This window comes from Diorhabda carinulata, chromosome X (assembly GCF_026250575.1).
Source record: "Diorhabda carinulata isolate Delta chromosome X, icDioCari1.1, whole genome shotgun sequence".
NCBI lineage: Eukaryota > Metazoa > Arthropoda > Insecta > Coleoptera > Chrysomelidae > Diorhabda > Diorhabda carinulata.
Window position 1 is genome coordinate 18494302 of NC_079472.1, and position 21048 is coordinate 18515349.

Consider the following 21048-nt stretch of genomic DNA (forward strand, 5'->3'; position numbering starts at 1 on the left):
TGTAGGACTCGTTGCACCCGACAAATTTTAGACTCGTCCAACAAAGTAGCACTTTCAGTCCTTGGCATACAAATAACTATTTCTGATACCGAAAATAACGTACTATTTTCCATATTCACATGGATTTAGTGGCACAAGTAGTTGCACCAGTTCTATTTTGATTCCACTTTCAAAAATAATTTTTTTTCGTTATTTCTCTGTGCGCTCTATGTCCAGTAAACCTTCCAAAACTTGTAAAATAGTCGCTAAATCTTTAGTGAAAAAAAATGCACATCCCATAAACACGAGTAAGATTCATATCCTTCTAGAAATTTGATGGTTAATTCTGAACGCCGACGACCTGCACGCACTTGTTTACATTTACAAGTTTTGATCTTTTTGTACGCTGCTGGCGCCAGTGATTTCAAAAGAATGTACAGTTTTTAGGTATAAGCTTGCACAAATCATAATTTTATACAAGTGAATGTTTACATTTGATAATTTAATTTACTGTCATGCCAGATTGACGCCACTAAATCCATGCAAGGGTAAACTCACCATAACTCAAAATGGTTATAACTCGTTATAATTGCTTACTAGTTTAATATTGGCATTAAATTTCTCATCAATAATTTTATTCTACTGTCAAAAATTATTTTGATTGTTGCTAGAAGCGTTTTTTGAAACTTTAAATCATTCTATGCTTATTTACGTAATATATACAAATGTGTTGATGGTTGCATTTCGATTTAGTAAGTTCGGAAATGCGCGCTTACTTAGTTCGCGCACTAGCTCTATCTTTGACAAGATGCGAAGGATACAGAAAGAAATTTACAAATCCTGGCTAATATCAGGATAATTATAGATATTTTGATTATCGTCAATTTTTGACAAGTATGCAAAGTTTACAATTCTGTGTTTTCTCAAAGTCAAAATCGAGACCAAAATGTCAGTTATTAACATACAGGTGAAACTAATAAAAGCGGTTAAATACAAAAATACTTTGTACAATATATTTTTTTTGTGTTGAATTGTTCTATATTGATAATTTCTTTTGTACATTGATTATAAATAAATAAAAGATTAGGGTTGTTTTAAATAAGGGCATTAAAAATATCTTCGTATTTATTATATAGATATATAATGAATTCAGACCTGGATTAACACTTTGATAAACAAAACGAAATAAACGTTTCAAGATTTTCAGGATCTATTTTATATTGCGTGCAACGACATTAATGTGCTTTATATTTTGTTTCCTGGCTTGTCCTTGAAGTCCTGCCAGGCTAGACGTCGATAATCAGACCTTCAACTGGTTCTGTTTGGTTGATATGAGATTAAAAAGGTCATTTTTGTCGACTACTGGTCTAGTAACTGAATTTAAAAAAGGATTTGTTGTGATATAAATCAAATATAAAAACTAGTGAAGAACTCAACAAAAGTTTTCGGAAAAATTTCGTTGCCTTCAATTTAATCTGAAATATCAATCACTATTTGTCATATTCTAAATTAGTTATGGCGTACAAGTTCGATGTACTAAAAAGTGTATACAGTTTGTTGTCAAAATCTGACATTCCGAATATATTTAGAGAGCAGAATATTTCATTTTCGATTATTCATAGAACAATAAGTGAATGTGAACACAGAATACCATGTTTAAATCTACCAAAAAGTGGGCGGCCTGAAGCTTTGACTAACGCCCAGTCAAATAGATAGGTGGAATGTTCCAAATACTAATTAGGAACATAAACTCACAACTGTTAAGATAATCCTTAAAAAATATATGCATAGGATGATTTTATTTTGTAATTCAGTGAAACGATACCTGAAATTATGGAAATTACGTTAAAGTTGAAGCCAAGAATAGCATGGACTTAGTGTCAATGGCAGTGACAATAAAAAAATAAAAAAGAAGATGAAGTTAGCATTTTATAAACTGGGTAATAATAAAAACAAAGGTAAACAGGCAGTTTCCGTAAAATTTTATAATAACCAGCAAAGAAATTAAGAATTTTTTAACAACAAGTTATTCAAAAACAGCAGAATAATCACAAGAAAAAATCTAAGTACTGAACTTATTGAAAGATACGATAGTCCATTAAAATGTTACGTATTTCTGAGGACGCAATTTTATTTTACCGATGTGTGGGGGGGTCAAGGAGAGCTTAACTCCAATTTTATGGGGTTCCACCACTTGTCCCCCAGTCGCCATCTTAAATAAAGGGGTGAAAAGCTATTTTTGACGATATCTCGTGAACTATTATCCCTAGAAAAAATTCATGTGGACATAAATTGTGGCAAATCGTTTTGTCTACAATTTTGTTCATGACATTTTTTGCCATTAACCGCGAATTTAATTTAAAGAGTTATAAGCAAAAATTGCTAAAATTTTGTCAACAATTTCTTTTTTCGCTCAATAACATTTTACTTTTTCAATACAATGACCTCAGAACAATCTTTTAGATCGTTCTATGAGGATTATTACTATTACAAAGATTGGGGAAAAAGGTCGAGTATGGAGTAGTATTGGAAATATTTTTCTAAAACTTCAAAATGAAGCAGGTGTTCGAAGGATCGAATCACTGGACAGCCTCCTCAACATTTAGTGATGAGCCTTGAAATATTTTATATATATATATATATATATATATATATATATATATATATATATATATATATATTATATTTTCCCTTAGGGAAGTATTTAATTAGATTAATATTAATTGTAATGTTTAATTATACAAAGTACCATTTTAAAACATTGGAGTTACAAACATCTTTTGCTCGATAGTTTCTTTGTATTTCCATTTATAAACAATGAAGTTTTATTTGTCTACTATCTTTAGCGATAATATTGTTTGCAAATATTGTTTGTTTCGGGCTTCAGGTTTCCCACAAACAATTGGAAAACACTTAAAATATCTTGGGCTAGTTAAGAAAGTTAATATTTGGGTACCTCACGAAGTAAAATGAATTTTTCAAATAAAAACACAAAATTTTGCGATATGCACCTTAAACGAAATAAATCTGAAGCTTTCTTGAAAAAAATCATCACTGGTGATGAAAAATAGATCCTGTACAGTAACTTATTTTGAAAACGGACAGGAAGAAAACGCGATGAACCAGCACAAACCTCATAAAAAGCTGAAAAACAACAAAAAAAGTTCGTGTTGTCAGTTTGGTGAGATTACAAAGATGTTGTGTTTTTTGAGCTGCTTCCATGAAACCAAACGATTAATTCTGATATTTACTGGTAACAATTAATGAAACTGTATGAAGCAATATGAAGCAGGCCTCACACATCTTTGGCAACTCATGGGAAACTATTGGGACTTGGCTGGGAAGTGATGCCACATCCCTCAAGTAGCACTGATCTGTCATAATATGATTACCATTTATTTCGAAGATTACAGAATTCTTTCGATGATCAAACTTTAACAAATGACCTTCAATTGCAACTGGTTCAGTTTTTTGCTAATAAGGACTAGAAATTTTATGAGCGCGGAATCATGAAGCTCAGAGAAAGATGGCAAAAGGTTATTGAGCAAAATGGAAAATATATAATCGATTGAATACTATTCTTTGTTAAAAAAAAGTGTTTTATTTGATATTTGTTAAGCGATACGTAGTTTTAAGTAATATACAATCTTTTGGATAGTTTATTACGATCTCTTAATTTTTAGACATTGATTTTATGCTGATTTGTAAAAGAAACAATTATAATTATAAATTAACCTGGTTAAGGTCAATATAATGGAGTGGATCAAAAGTTGTGAAAACTAAATCTTGCCAACGTCTCATTAAAAAAAGTATATCAATAAAAATATCAGTTTCAATTTTCTTTTATTGAATTTATGTTTGTTGTAACCTCTTGACGGCATCTATTGATAAACGTTTTATCTCTGCCATAAATCGAATTGTCGAGTCTGCTGTGAAGGTTATTTATATTCAGTTTTTACAACTCAATTGTCCGTTTGTTTTTTCTTCAGTGAATAAATTGAAGAATGATACTAACCAAAGGCAATTTAAAGAGTAGGTCTTATATTATGTATATCTTCAACTTCCTGTTATCAAATATATCGGTGAAATTTATGTACAATATTTTACGGAACATAGAAATTTTAATAGTGACACTATTAGTGTCAATTTAAACAGATCCTTGAGATTTGGGAATCTAGTTCCACAATTACTGAATTTCTTGTTGTTATACCTGGAGTATTTTTAAATGGAATAACATTTGTATCAATGAAAATAACAAACCTAACAAAAATGAAGAATTAATGAATATGGAAGTACAAAAGAAGAAGACTTGCATGTTTTAACTTCTTCCGCTATCCGAACATCCACGGACTCCTATTTTGTTTAGATCATTTGTAACTTGATTTTCCCATTGGCTTTTTGGTCTTCCTCCGGGCAGAAGGGTTTTAATTCTATCATTTTTTTAACTCAACTTGTCAGTTGTCTAACTTTTTGGTCCATAAATTGTCCGCATCATTTTTCATTCAAAGGTGTTAAGTTTTTCTTCATCAGTCTTAGTAAATTCATCGTTTCTCCTCCTCCATAGTATGCCCGGTGTCCTGCGTGGATTCTTTGAATGATTCTTTTGCTTTACCGCTTCCATCGACTCAAATCGGGTCCCTTTCAAAGCAGATTTTGGTCACTGTTTCCGGAGTCACAGGGCGACCTGGGTGCGTTCTCGGCCCTCAGTGCTTTTCCGGTTCTCCCTAAAGCGCTTACACCACTCAAAAACACGAGCTCGGGATAGAGAATTGTCCCCATAAGCGTCTTGCAACAATTAAGAGTACTCAGTCGGAGTTTTTTTCAATTTAACGAGAAATTTGATTGATGACTGATGATTGATACGCTTTCGACAACACGAGAAAAAAACACGTTCGTTTCAAACCGCTACTGCTCAAATACTATAATAGTGACGGAAACGTATTTTGGGACGTGCAAAGATAAGATATCTAAATTCATAACGCACTATTCGTGTTTTACCCCACCAGTATAGAGCGCCCTCTAGGCACGCAGTCTCATTATTTAATAGCCAGACCTCGTATTTCCCTATCGCTACATTCTTGTTTAACATCATTTCATGTTATTTTCAACATCATCTTTCCTTAATTTAATTCTAGTCCTCTTTTAATAGCAAAAAGTTTTTCAGTCATATACGAGGTATGATAAAAAATGACGGTATTTTACTTATAAGTAAAGTACCGTCATTTTTTGTAAAATCGAAAATTATCTCCAAGAAAATTTATTTAAAATTTTAGATTATGTTTGAACATGAAGTTTTATTACATTTACAAAAATAGACGATTGCGATCAAAGCCAAACTGCCTAGATCTGGGCCGCTGTGACAAAGGGATTCCCCTTACTATTGAAAATTAAAAACAGGTCAAACAAATGTCCTAAATGCATGAGTGAATCATATTTAATTAGCATCAGAAGAGAATTCCATCAAGATGTAAATAGATCACTCCGAACACATTAGAACAATTTTCCTAACAGAATAAAGGTTTAATTGCATTTTAGAATCATTTTTTAAATACAATATTTAATTTTGATTCGGATGAATTGGTATTTAATGACAAATTTCATATTTTTGCATTGTAATTTGACAACATTTTCAGTCGCCAATAATGAATACATAAGTATTCCTAAGTTCGGAATGTATATTTAAAAGAGTACACTTTGGTGTTTAATTGCCTAAATTCCACAACATAAACGTTGATTTATTTTTGCCAGCCCCTGATAATAACTAATACGATTCAAGTTTAAACAAAATTTGGGCATAAATAGAAACAAGATTCTTAGTTAATAAATTTGTTATACCGATACTTTTGGTAAAAAAGAAGAATTATTGCAGACAACTTCGAATTATTTACCAAGTTTCACAGTATCGCTTTCTCCGGTTCTTCGCTATCTTCATCAAACGAGGAATTTCATGAACTGCTCGGTTTACACGGATCGTTCTGGCAACGCACGATGTTATCGACATTGTTGAACAACTCCGTGTCGAGATAATCTAAGCAATTGCTACCATAAACGTATATCTTTCTCGATGTATCTCTTTTTCTCCCACAATAATTATGTATGTGCTATAGGCAAATCAATAAACGAAAGATTCCTGAGATAAACTGTAAAAACTTTGCTAATTGTATCAATGAAAACTCACTTCCCTAATAAATGTTGATATGTTAGTAAAACTGTGTTGGAAAATTTTGATGTGGGGCCAAAAAAAATGTATTATAAATTAAGCATAACCAAAAACGTAGGAAGAATTTGTATACTAGATTTATTATTACCTTGAGGAGTATAAAGAATATGAAATTCAATTTCCTTTACTTGATTCTGATAGATCAATAATTAGGAAGAGGAGGAGTAATAACAAATGCTGAAGAACATTGCTATGTAGTCAATTTTCTATAACACCAATGCTGCTATTGCCTTCGATGAAACTGCAACTGAAACTTATAATTTATTGAAACGAGTATAGGAAAATGTGTCACGTTAACGTGTATTTGAGTGGCTTAACCGTTTTCAAGAAGATGTAGAAGAGGATTCAGGTTCGGGTCCCCCTTTCACGTCAAAAACGCATGAACGCAACCAAGGTCTGCTTCAAATTTCACGTGGAATGTTTAAGATGCAAAAGTGTATGCAAAACTTTTACTTCAATCCCTACTGTCCGCCAAGAGGTTTCTGAACATGTACAAAATCCTAGTATTAGACCACCCACCTTAACCGCCGGATCTCGCACCGTGTGACTTCTACCTCTTTCTTAAGGTGAAATATACAATGAAAGGAACGATATTTGAGTCTGTTAAAGCTGTGAAAGAAAAAGCGGCGTGCGTTTAGCTATTCTATCCTCCAGAACACATTTTAGATGATCACTGATGCCAATTTAAAATGTAGAAGAGTTAGGTTACTAGAAACGAGAAGCGTCCTGTTTTGTTTATATAGATTCGGATTAATAAGTGACAGGAGACAAATACGTATACGAGGATGAATTGATATCTAGTTAGCCTAGACCAGTTCCATGCATAAACAAAATATTGCGTTACCATAGCAACGAACAATAACTTATTAGAAGTGTCAGTGTAAAGTTTGACGTCAAAAAAGTAAACTAGAGTTACGCAATAAATTAAAAGAAAAAAGATATCCACCGAAATTGTGGAAATCAAAAAATTGGAGTATCGAGCCATCATCAAGTTCTTAAAATTTAAAAGGCTTAAGAGGTAAGCAGATTTACGAAGATGTGCTTAATACCCTTGGTGATCAAAGTCCTTTCTATGTGACCGTGAAAAATTGGACTGCAAGCCTCAAAAGAGGTAAATTTTCCAATGAAGATAATGACCGATTGGGAAGGCCAGTTTCTGTGTCAGTCCCCGAAAATATCGATGCAGTTCATGACATGATTTTATTAGACCTTCGAATTGGGATAAAACGGATATCTGAAGCACTGAATATTTCATACGAACGCTTTCATCATATAGTTCACGTCAATTTGGACATGAGAAAAGTTGTTGCAAAATGGATCCCCAAATGTTTGAATGTTGTCCAAAAGCGTGCAAGGGTAGAAGCATCGCGTTCGATCTGTACTCGATTTAAAAACGATGTAGAAATCTTAAGCCGAATTATTACTATGGATGAGACTTGGGTACATTTCTACGATCCACAAACAAAACAACAATCGATGGAATTGCGATACTCTGGTTCTTCAAGACCTAAGAAATTTCGTGTCCAAAAATCTACTGGAAAAGTTCTTGCTTCAGTTTTTTGGGATTGGCATGGAGTAATCACGATTAATTTTTTGGATAAGGGTAGAACATTAACTGGAGATTACTATTCGACATTATTGACCACTCTACGGGAAAAAATTAAAGAGAAAAGACGCGGAAAGCTATCCAAAGGTGTTTTGTTTTGCAGGACAACGCCCCTGCACACAAATCTCATATTGCCATGCAAAAAATTCGTGATTTAGGGTTTGAATTACTAGAACACCCCCTTATTCACCAGATTTGGCTCCGTCCGACTATCATCTCTTTCCTCAAGTTAAAAAAAACTTTAAAAGGTCGTAAATTTTCTTCCAACGAGGAGGTAATAAAAGCTGTGGAAGTCTGGTTTGCAGAGCAAGAAGAAACATTTTTCTTGAAAGGTCTAGAGACGTTGCAGGTTCGTTGTAATAAATATATCCAATTAATAGGAGAATATGTTGAGTAATAAAATATTTTGACGTTGAAATTTTGTTTGGTTCTATAGTAGGCTAAAAATTTTTCAATATATACTTGAAGTATGTATATTTTGCATCTTTTTCAATGCAATTTTTAAACGTCCGCCGTATCGATTATCTCTAACTTTCAACTAACCACAATCTTAATAATCGCTTTCAAAACTAAAATTTTTTCCATTGCACAAAACTTTGAATAACTGAGAATATACGTATGATTTAACAGATCTACATCTTCACGTTTGTTCATAAAAATGTGTTAAAGGACGTTTCATATAGCGCCATCTTTTATTAAACAACAGAACCTAGGAAACCGTTTAGATCATGGATTCAATAGGTTTCTTCCAACCTGCTAGTCGGGACCGTACTGGGACGGTTATCGGAAGCGGCTATGCACGGTTCTTGTAACAGTACTTGTAATCAATCAAAAAGACCGTCCCGGTAACGGTTCACAAACGATAACAAAGTCGGTTGGAACACAAATAAGAATCGTTCGTATAACGGTAACCGTCCGGTTGGAACACGTAATCTTTATTGCGCAGAATCGTTACCGTACCGATTTTTTGATAAGTTGGAACGAACCTTATATAAACAATATAAACGAGAAGGAATGTCTCACTATTAAGATTCCGATTATTTTCTTTCTCGTTTCAGATACCTCGTTCAACTTGCGCATACTTGGGAATGCGCAAAACCGAACTGGAACCTCGGAAATCAATATAGTTTCCTTCTCTGACTAATCATTGATGTCTCTTCACATATCTGGACGTGGATGGTCAGGTAGACTTTTAGTAGCCAAAGCCTCGCGTTGTAATAACGACTTGTGACAATATTCGTTTTTTTTAATAGAAAACACCAATTGGACATTTTATATTTTGACTATAAATTACAATATGGTCAAAATAGAACAATGAACAATTTTATTCTAATTTATATTAATATCATTTATATCTTAGGCTAAAGATCAGCAGTGTTCCTTAGCTTCTGGGTGATGAGGTATTTCTTGGTATCTTTGCCATATTCCAATCTATGTAGCATATTTTTTTGAATGAATCTGTACCTTTCTCTTTCATAGTTTTTAATGTTTCAGGTGTTGCTCTATCGCATTCCGCAGCTTTTCCATTTTCTAGCCATTTGATCGCTTCTATAACTTCTTCATTGGTTTTTCTATCTTCATTTTCATCGTGGTCTACTCTTTTAGTTAAATCATTTATTCTGTTCATTATTATTCTTTGTTCTCATCAGTGGATACGACTTCAATCTCTCCATTGTTTTTGCCTCTACAATTTTTATACTTTATATATATATTTCGTTTTCCGAAATATTTGATTTTGTAAAACAATTTGTAAAACACTTTCCAGTTTGTTACCAAAGTCCAACTCGTTTTTTTTGTTTCGACTACCATATATTTTACATTTTTTCTATGTCCTCAAATTTTTATTGTTTTGCTGCCATTTTTTTTCCCTTTTTTAATTCTCAATTTATTTGGATCGTCCATCATGGTGTCAGTTTGATAGTTGTGTTTTATATTCCACATAATTTTTTTGCTGCCTAGCTTATCGGAGCTTTGAAAACATTCCACGTTTCTTCCAAATTTCGCGAAAAGGTTTCCAATTGTTTAATAATGTGTATTATCTTTGCTTATTGTTCAGGTACTTCTTCCTCTTTCAATTTATATATACTTATAGCCTTTTTTACTTAATAATACCACCATTGAAGTTGTTGACTCTGTAAAATTCTTATTGTGGACAATTTTTTCAAATGGAGTTTTGAAGGAAGCAAACTTAAAACATGCCCTTTTTGAGTCGCATATCCGATATGCCCTTCCCTTCTTATGTTGCGCGACTCAAATTGAGCAAATCATTGGACTGGCTGCTATATATTCACTCAGACTAAACAGTCTGAGTAAATTCAAAATATTTATTCATCTTTCCTAATTTTGCCTAGACCATAAGCACGTTTCTCCTTTTTTAGAATCATCATTGTACAGCTATCCACTTAGGGATGCAGAGCACCATATTTATCTTAATAGGCTCAATAATGTAAAATGCGAAAAAACTGTACAATCACTTGCCAATTGAAATCTTTTCCTGCATTTCGCAAAAATTAGAGAAATTTGCTGGAAAGTGCCTTATAAGTTATAAACGACTTGTATTCTAATACCAATATTTACTTCTGAAGATTCTACACGCTGGTTCAATATTGATATTGAAGGTAAAAATCAAATCGTTACTTATTGTATTTATTGTGTGTATACTTTACATTTTATTTTATTTGTGTATCTATTTATTTATTTATGTGTTTATTTTTTATTTATTTACAAGCTCATGTCTGAGAATTGTTAACAATTTTTTGACAATAAAGCATTCTTCTTCTTTTTCTATAGTTCCAAATTAACATTGCTACAAGTATTGTCTTTACTTTGGTTATTATTACATTTTCTCCTTGCTCGTGATACTAACAGGAAATAATCAGTACCAATCTCAGCTCCGTGTTTGACGTCCGCGTTCATTTTCTTCACTAATCACTAATAGATCTTTCCTCTCTGCTCTTTACTTTCATTGTGTATTAATTAGTGTTGTTTAACCAAATTTATTAGATTGAAACAAATATGATATGATTCTTGGATTGCTAATTGAGACAAGAAATGGAATCCAGACACAAATCGCTCTCCAAATATGATAAATTGAAATTACGATTGTCAGATGACGGAATCTATTGAAAATTGGTAGATGTGGTTGATTTGACGAAGTTTAACTATTGTTAGAGGTTATTTCTCTGCAGGTAATTTACCAAGTACAGTTAAAGTATTTATCCGCCTATTCGATGCGTTGATTTAGACAGGCTTGGCTCTTCGCGATCTAATAACAACGTTTCAATCAAATGAATCATCATTTTTATCGAAATTCCCACGAAACACATTATTTTAAACGTATTCGCGCCGGACCAATTTGAAAATCATTTGAAGAATCCGCGTTTTACATCACAGTTACCCACGATTTTAATAATAATAATAAATTTACTTCTCTCGTCAATACTTTCTCTATTTAACCTTGTGTTGGTGGAACGTTTTGCCCATTGGTGGAGACGAGGACGGTTTATTTATAGACACAAATGTAACAAATATTGTTATAAATAGTTTTACTAAGGATAATGGCGTTTGTGGAATATTTAAATTAAACAAAAAAGACTGTAAAGACGAAATTACATTGTTTTATTGAACGTACTTATGTTTGGGTTAAAATTACATTTAATTATTTTTATTTCATACCAGATATCATACATATAATGTCCTTGTGTGAATTAAAATATAAAAACAGTTTTCGATCAACTTATCTTAATTAACTTTGTATGTCCTTTTTGATAAATCATCCTGATGTTATATTTTTTATTGTGTTTGTCATTCTTTTCGGCCAACAAAGTTGTTCCCTGCATCATTGAGACAGACATTGAGACATCATTAGTAACTTATGACAGAAAAGGCTTCCACTTATAAACATGAAACTTGTCATGGTGAAACAGTTCATTAACTCACAAGATAGAGGCTTTCATAGCTTTTATCTCGTAATAAATAAATCTGAAAACTATATTCAACTTACAGAAGACTTTCTGCTACAATATATAGGGTACAGCATAAGAGCATCGCAGTCCACTTCCTCTATAGTCACCCGGGCAGGTTTGCAGAAAATTTTGGACATCTAAGAAGAGCCGGGAAAGCGTATGAATGCGGACCTATGTGTCATGAAACAGCTCAACTAGGAGTTCTGGTATACGAATATGATGTCTGATTATTGTTGGTCGTTTTCCAAAGTCTACACATTAGAGAAGAGCTTTAAAATGAGGTTTTTTAGAGCGGCAACAGATGTACAGTGAACTAATGCAGTGTGAAGCAATTGATTTTCATATTTTTCATTATGATTATACCATATGTTTCTGAAGAAACCGACCATAGAATTTCCCATGTTACTATTTAAACTCCATGTTAACTTTGGGTCGCCGGGGGGGCGGTTACCGCCGACCTTTTCAGTCAAACAGTGTCAAGCTATTAATCAGACCAGTTGTTCGACTAAAATAAATTTAATTTCATAGCGTTTAGTAAATTAGTATTAAGAAGAAAAAAAAATTGTTATTTAATATATCAACAATAAAATTAAGGTAGAAAGACTGACCCGTCGACGGGCGACCACCCCCTCCCCCGAGAAGGGCCTGGCCGCGCAGTTAGGCGACCCAAAGTTAACATGAAGTTTAAATGGTAACATGGGAAATCCTATGCCGGTTTCTTCAGAAACATACGGTATATTTTCTTACATTGAAATAATTGTTGACCCAGTTATCAAATTTATTTTGCTTATACTGTTATATTGTGTCAGCTAAATTGTTGTTGATGTCATCAATCAATAACTAGAAATAGAACAAGATGGATGATAACAAGTTTTATTCGGATTAACACAGATAGAAAGGGATTCAATAGAGATACTTAATCCAATGAAGACGTGGTTGATTACCTCTCCCTATATCATGTGGACGCAAGTAGTGAAAGTAATAAAAAGAAGAAGAATGAGCTATTGTCAAATTTACAATTTGTAGATAAGAACATGTGAATAACTGCAGTACTAAATAAATACAAGTTGTTTACTGCGGGAGAAGATGTTATAAATTTGATTTCAGTTGACAAATTATTGTGCATTTTTTCGCATTGTATAGTATTGAGCTTACAACTAATTTTGAAAGTGGAGTAGGTAGATGAAGAACGTGCTCCGCGTTCCTAAGTAGATTTAAATATGATTAAAAAGAAAGAGTCAAATTTCACTAGTTATTGAAAATATCATTTATCCGATAATAAATAATCGGACAACTAATTTATGTTCAGCGGACGAATAGACACAATATCTCAATCAATTTCTGTATCAAAGTGGGAAAGATTAAAAACCTAAAATAGTTGAGATTTTGACGATAACACAAATTAGTTTTTTGTTAAATAATGCTCCCGATGGTTTATTTAATGGTCAAGGTTGTTGTTTTATTTGCGATTGCGGGAGCTTGTCTAATTTGGAAAATCAGCCAGGTAAAATTAAAGGATATTGAAGATTAGGGAACGTTTTTAATTGTGGAACTTGAGAAAACAAAGAATTATGTAATCCGAAGATTTATAGTTACTGAAAAATACCTTAAACAGTAGTTAATTTTTTCATATACAGGTAATTCATTTTGAAGCTCGTCTGCTATATTTTTAGTTGAATCTAGGGAAGACTTAATGACACTAAAAAAACATGGCGATGGAAATCATCAGCGGTCGCTATTGGGATATTAATGAATTGGTAGTACAGAGGTCAGAAATAGCTAAGGAAATGCTTAGAACGTGTGGTAGTGCTGAAATAATACCGGATTTGTGACCAAGTACATTAACGGAAGTTGTGATTACAGGAAGAAGAGATAACAGAAGAAAATTTGACTGTTGTACCGAATAGTTTAAAGAACGTGTCATCCATTTAATACACATTCAATAATTGTAGTTTTGATATAAAGGAAACTTATTATTTCGCCGTCTATGCTTTTGACAAGTATTTAATACTTTATCACTACCATTAAATGAACTGCTATATGTATCACACTGATTTTTATTTGTACTTCATTTGTAGACAATCAGTTAATGGTTAGCAATTATTTACGAGTTAATATAATAGTTATTTAGTCGTAAATCATTGTTTAATCTACATATTTTATAATTAATTTTCGAACATGACACAATATGTTAAAAATACCCAAGTAGTCGCATTGTTTAAGGCAATGTGTTTCTTATATACAGTTATCTACTACTGTTAATTCAAATATTGAAATGCTTTTAAACAGTTAATCACTATTAAAAATCTAAAAATACAGGAAGCTCTGTACTTTTCTAGAAGCTGATTGGATGAATGGGAACATTCCATTAATATTATAATGGGCAGTAATGTTTTCTGCCGTTCTTCAAAGGAGAAAGCAACTACTTTCCTGGCTAATTCCTCGACGAATATTCAATAACATCTTCTATGAAGAGCGTGGTGTTAATCGACCTTTTTATCGGAATAGTTTTGACGTTATCACGTCTCATCAGAGTGGTTAAACAACCCTCAACCCTCAAAGACCCTCGCTATTTGGTACATGTAGTTAAACATTCCCCAGCAAACGCTAAGTAGGGCCATCCTCATTTCCAACTGTGAACCACTGGTCAGGTAGAAATCTAGAGTAAATGATGTGTGTAAAATGTAACAAAATAAAAGATTTCTACTATTCATCTCTGAAATAATTTCGAAAATATTTTCTGCCGTTCTTCAAAGGAGAAAACAACTACTTTGTTGGCTAATACCTCGATGAATAATTAAATCACAACTCCTCTGAAGAGCGTGATGTCAATCGCCTTTTTTGTCGATATTAACATCCCCAATGGCTTGCAATTGCAAAGAGAGGTTGTAATTGCTTTAGATTCAAGCATAAATGCACATACAGGCGTAAAAGGCGTAGCTAACGCCATCTATCAAATGTTTCTACCACTTTTTTTTGTAATAAAACATAGTAAATCAAAATCTATAAATTTTCTATAATCTTCGAATACTGTTATTAAAAAATAATAAGCAGTTAAGTACAATTACTTTGCAAGTAAGATTTATATTAAAAAATCGTAGTTAGTTGCACGTAGTGTCAGTAAATTTTCTCAATTGTCTAAGAAAATCACTCAAATTGTATTATACTTTGAATTCACACAGACTGGTTTTAGCCACCATATGTTTCCATATGGTAATTTAAAAAAAATTTACAGTGTACTTGAAGACACGGTTTCCTCTATCACCATCAACTTCCCGTTGAGGTTGAGGTGGTAAATACCCCTTTGTCTCCGGACCATAGTAAGGAAGTTTGGTCGCGATGGGTGGAAGTGTGTAGCGAAAATGTGAAAACATATATTTCTTTCCTTTTCTAACGCATGAGTACTTCATGAAAGATCTCAAATTTTTTGGATTGATCTGGAAAGTACTAAGATGAATAAAATTTATTATGGTCGATTTAGAATGTTCGAAAACGTTCTGAAAATTTCCCGAATGTTCTGGGAAGTTCCTAAATGAGAACAATTCATTATAATCGATTTAGAATGTTCTAGAAATATCTAGAATGATTCTAAAATGAGTGTAATTTATTAATAAAAAATGATCCAAAAATGTTTGGATTGATCTGGAAAGTTTCAAAATGTGTTATTATTGATCTAAAAGAACCAAATCGGTGGGATATACATCTCAATACTCTAGACTCTAGAGTGTTCTAGTACTGGAAATTTCGGTGTCTGATGTTCACTACAGAGACTTCTTTAAAAGATTAAAAATTCCGACTCTTCCTTCCTTATTCATCTTTGAATCCGTTTGTCTAATTCCTAAGCACGCTTCTCCGATTTCAGAAAGATCTTTGAACGGCATTCCCAGCTCAGAATAAATTAAGTGCTCAATATTTTACAATGAAAAAAAATGCAAAATCACTTGCCAATTGAAAGTGTCTTTTTCCGGACTTATATACTAATTATTACCTATTACTATCACCTACAATTTTGTTACTCATTATAGTTTTCTTCTGTATATTAAAATTTATTTTATTTTTATCTTTATTTAGATTTTTATGTTTGTTTTTTTAGTTGTTACAAGCTTTTGTCTAAAACTTGTAAGAATTTTTTGATAATAAGCATTAAATTAAGTGAAGATAATTACTAGAATTTTTTATCCCATGTTAATTATGTATATGCTTTCACTTAACTACATTATTTAAACATCAAAATTAAAGTGAATTCAGATTTTTAAGTATGTCCAAATTGAATAATAAAAGTTTTTAGATAATTACATTACATACAAATTATTGCTAAATTGTTGAAATAAGTTATATAATACTCACAACAACGTCAGTCATAATTAAATGATCATTAATAACGTTCTAAAAAATTGTGTCGTATTTTAATTATTCATCGATATTGGAAGATGTTGATCCAAAATTAGAAATCTGATCTCAAACAATAATTAAAAATCATTTAGTGTCAATAAATATTTGAATCAGAAAATATTGATGATACATAAAGAGAAGTTTAACTCCACATATCCTTTATTATACTAACATCTAGAGCAGGGAAAATTATTTATGAGAAACTACTAAATGGAAAAACTTTCATCGTATTTTCAGATTCTTGGAGTTAGAAGAATTAAAATTTCTAGGCTTTATTGGCAAATAGCTAATTATTGAAAAAATCTTATGATTCGGCTATGAAATCTTTAATACTCAGGTCTTTTGGCCACTCCAAACCTTTTTCTATACACTTATAGTTATAAAAAACCGAAAACTATAATTTAATAATAATATTTAAAATGACCGAACTAACTTAAGCATTAGAAATTTAGTTTTATTACTCTCTCATCCATAAAAAAACACCATTAATGTGCTCGCGAGTGAGTCTTTTTGATAAGGTTTAAGTGAGTATAAACCCACGTGAACAAAACGGTAGAATAACTTTGGAGAGAAGATATTTTGATGAAAATATTTCCTACATGTCACAATTTGTGAAGTAATACTACAATCTTGAGACAGATTTTTGCAGTATTTTAGCCGTGTAAATTTACTTGACATTTGTCGACATGTTCACCAATGACCCTTTCATCCAAGCCTATTAAAATCCATTTATTTGTTACAAAGTATGGATTTGAGGTCTCGTATACACTGCGACCCAAAGGATCTGTTTACCAATGACCCAATGTTTACAGCTGATCCATCAATCCCACTCCTTGTAAAAAGTCTAGAATGTGGGATGACTTAGATTTCGTACGCTCCCAGGTGTAGTGCTTTGGAGTTTCTTAGTTTCACTTCGAGAGAATCCGGATAGAGGTTTCGTCCTCTGATCAACAAAACCTGCACGACGCATTATCTGCTAGGTCTAGCGTCTTCAGGTGTTTGTTGAGGCAACAGTGCCTCGTTAGAACTACTGTTAGTATTCGTAGATTTTTTTTACGTAAGCTAATTCAGCAGATCTTCTCTGGTTATAGATTCCCAGAAGAGTCTTTGCCTGGTTCAGCCCTTGTAGGTTGTCCCAATAATTTTGTAGCTGATATCACAGAAGGGATCAGATCCCATGAAGGGCTTATCAGCTTATCAGCTATATCATACCCCTTCGCTCCGGCGTATCCCGGAATCCATTATAGGTTAATTTTATTTTCCTTGCCTAGCCCATTTAATTTTTCTAGCCAGTCCCAAACGAATTTGGAATTTTATTGGAGCTGTCTGACTACCAGACAGAAAGATGATCTCCTGTTTGCGATAGATCATCTCTAGATTGAACCGAACACTTTTTTCAATTGCTTAAATTTCTGCTTGAAAAATGCTTGGTGCGCTGCCAGACTTTCAGAGTATTTGGTCCTGGTCCTGTACACTCCAGTTCCATCTGTAAGGTATGCTTCACTAAGTACCTACACTTTTACTTCAACTGAACTCAAATTATTGAATTATCTATAACTGGCAATTATCCAGGCTAAACTAAATGGGGGTCCATTAAATTTATAACCATAGATATTTTGAGAAACAATTATTCTTTAAGTTAATCCCAAGATTTCAGAAATAAAATAAGTTGTCCCATATGACGATTTATTCTTTTGAAATGTATGTCTCTTTTATAATTTTCTCTAATCAGTTATACATTACACAAGTGGGAAAATAAAGCTAAAAGTCTTGAAAGAAATTCAAAAATCTATTATACACGTCACACTTAAAATCATCCAGTTGTTATAACTAAGTTATTGTAAACGCTATTCTGGCTGCTCCACGTTGAGTATTTAGTTTAAATTATCCTACTAATAAATAGTTTACAATTTATAACTCTGATATGAAAAAGAATTATAAGAAAAACTAATTGAGTTTTAATCACACCATGTATAATATATATATATATATATATATATATATATATATATATATATATATATATATATATATATTATACTAGAGATTAATACTGTAATTATATTAATAGCACAAAAAATGAAAGAAATATTGGAAGTCAATACCATACTTAATTAATTAGCTACACTGTTATTACTTAAACTCGTAAGTTAAGTAGTGGTTGATGCAGTTATTTTGAAGAGCCATAAAACGGAAACTATTAAGCCTAGACTAACTCTTTTCGTTTCAAATTTAAAAAAATCAAATTTACTTTTAATGATAGTCGTAGTTGTACAACAGTCATAAAAAACTCTCCTTCGGCATTAGAAACCACCAAACATGAAACATTGCAATATTACATTAAAAAGTATAACTGTCAATTATTATGGAAACAAAGAATGGAGAAAATGTCTAACCAGGAAAGGGAAACCAAAAGATCAGAGTGGTTGACATCTACGCTAATTTTAGACAGATTTTTACTTTTTTCTTCTCTCTATATTGTCAACAATGCATTTTGACACTGTTTTCAAGGACGTAAGTAACAATTACCGGGAACTTATCGATTCTTCTTGACGACATTATTTACAGAGTTTGAAAAATGTTTTTCCCATAAAGGCTCATTAACTTAGCATCTTTGGGTGGTAATATTTTATGCTACATAAAATAAAAAGAATTTGGAGAGAAGTTTTCTCGTGTTTCCTCAATAAATCCATAATTTCTCCATCTCTAACCAAGTTATATTGTATGAAATTCCATTTGCAACTTCCATCTATCGTTGATGTTCTCCGCTACGTAACACTCTATAGCTAAGGTCGTTTCATAAATTTGACTTTGCGTTTGCCGTTGCCGTTCAAGGGTGACGTTTGACGTTTGACGTTCGTAGCAAATTCTATACCCTATTAATAAACGTGACGTTGCTGCAGTTAACCTAAAAATGTTGTTATTCTTTTTGACGTGTGTCCTGTTTTTTGTTTTCGTGATATTTTTGTTTGTAATCCGATATTTATGGAAAATAACGAACTCGATAGATAATGTAATAAATATCATATCTAATTGGCAGTATTCGTGATTTTCTTATTCAAATCAGATTTTTTTGTTATTTATAAAATATGATTAAAGTAAGTTTGATGCCAGAAGCTACGCATTTTATAATTATAACATAATTTTTAACACTGATGGATGATCAGATTTAACAACAGATTTAAATCAACGAATCCTGCTTACTGGGCCAGTAGAATAGAGTACAGATTTTTTTTTAGTAGTACCTAACCTAACCTAACCTACCCTAACCTTACTTAAGCTAACCTAACCTAACCTTACCACCGTTTGTTTTCTATCCATAATATTTTACTTACTTAGTATTTTGCCATTGAAACGTTTAAGTATATCAGCCATTATTTTATTTTTTACGAGGGGGTATCGAAGAAACATCTACATGCAACGAAATTAGAACTAATTCTGAAATTTTGTGGTTGTCACGTGCCAAGCAGTTGCGTAAACTGAACGAATTTTCTTAAATTTAGTGACTTTTATCACATTATCCATTACGAGTTGGGGATTTAACGGCAAACACAAAATACTTACAGTTTCTATCACTAACAGAATTTATAGGCAAATTCATTAATGAATTTTCCCGAATTTTCCCCTTGCTGTAAATTTTTATTGTATCTTTTTCGGAATCTTCTCCTTTATGTGGAAACTTATCGGAATAAGACAGAAAATTTTTTTCTATTTTCTCACCAGAGGTGTACCCTTTGAAATGTTGAATTTTGTTTCAGAAATACAAATTTAATGTTTAATATTTCGCCTTGTACGATCACGAAAAAGCAGTTCTACCTTTTCTAAAATTTCGATTTTTCTACATTACAAGCTTCTCATTCCAAAACTGTAGATACCGTGAATGTTTAAGGAACAATTTTGCTTCAAGTTTCACCCTGTATAATTCCCTCACAAATACTCTTTCTGACGCGCGTTTCAGTCTCTGAAGACGATAACTTGGTTATCGAAACACGCGTCAGACAGTGTACCTAATTATAAGTTATGATGTAGTGGTGGTGAATATCACCAACAAAATTTTTTAGTTTTTTACCAAAAAATTGAAAATAAAAGGGTATTATTGTGAAGGTATTTAAAAAATCATAAGATACCATGTATTTTTCGCTGGAAATTTCGACTATTACATAGAGTTATTAGAGAACTTGAAGGGAAACAACCCCATTTGAAGAAAGAGCCGTTTAATCAAGACATCTACAGTATTCTCCATATCTATCCCTTCGCATCATGAAGAAGATGTTCACTGGACTGAAATTTTGCGACTATGAAGAGGTTATCCCGATACTGAACCATATATTGAGTCCAAAGACAATAAAAATAATATAAAAAAATTGTATGACCTCTATAATCGTTATATCTCCCTTAAAAGCAACTGTATTGAAAAATAAATTTTTCAGCCCACGCATTATGTATAGTTTTTAACTAATTCCTAGATTCGGTTAGAAAGACTTAGGTATACCTTTTCCGCAGTTTTTAAATGCACAGTCCAACTTTAGATTTGTAATTTGTAATTCATATTGAAACGTGCCCATTTTACTCATTCTATTTATTACGCAAGCCGCTGATTCATACAAAACTATCAAATATAAATCAACTAAAAGAATTTTAATTCAATTACAAACCTACCCAAAATATTCTTAGAATGAACTTGTACCGATTTTCTGTTTCATAATGTTAGAACCGAAAGTAGGTTTAAAAAAAAATTAAAGATGTAGATAATTTTTGTGAAGGTAGAATCATAATAAAAGCAATGATTGAAGATAGTACCAAGGTGGGTGGTTACGAGATATTGTCAAGAGGTATTGTCCTAAGCAAATGGGAGTTACCATAACTGTCGCAAACAATTCAAACGC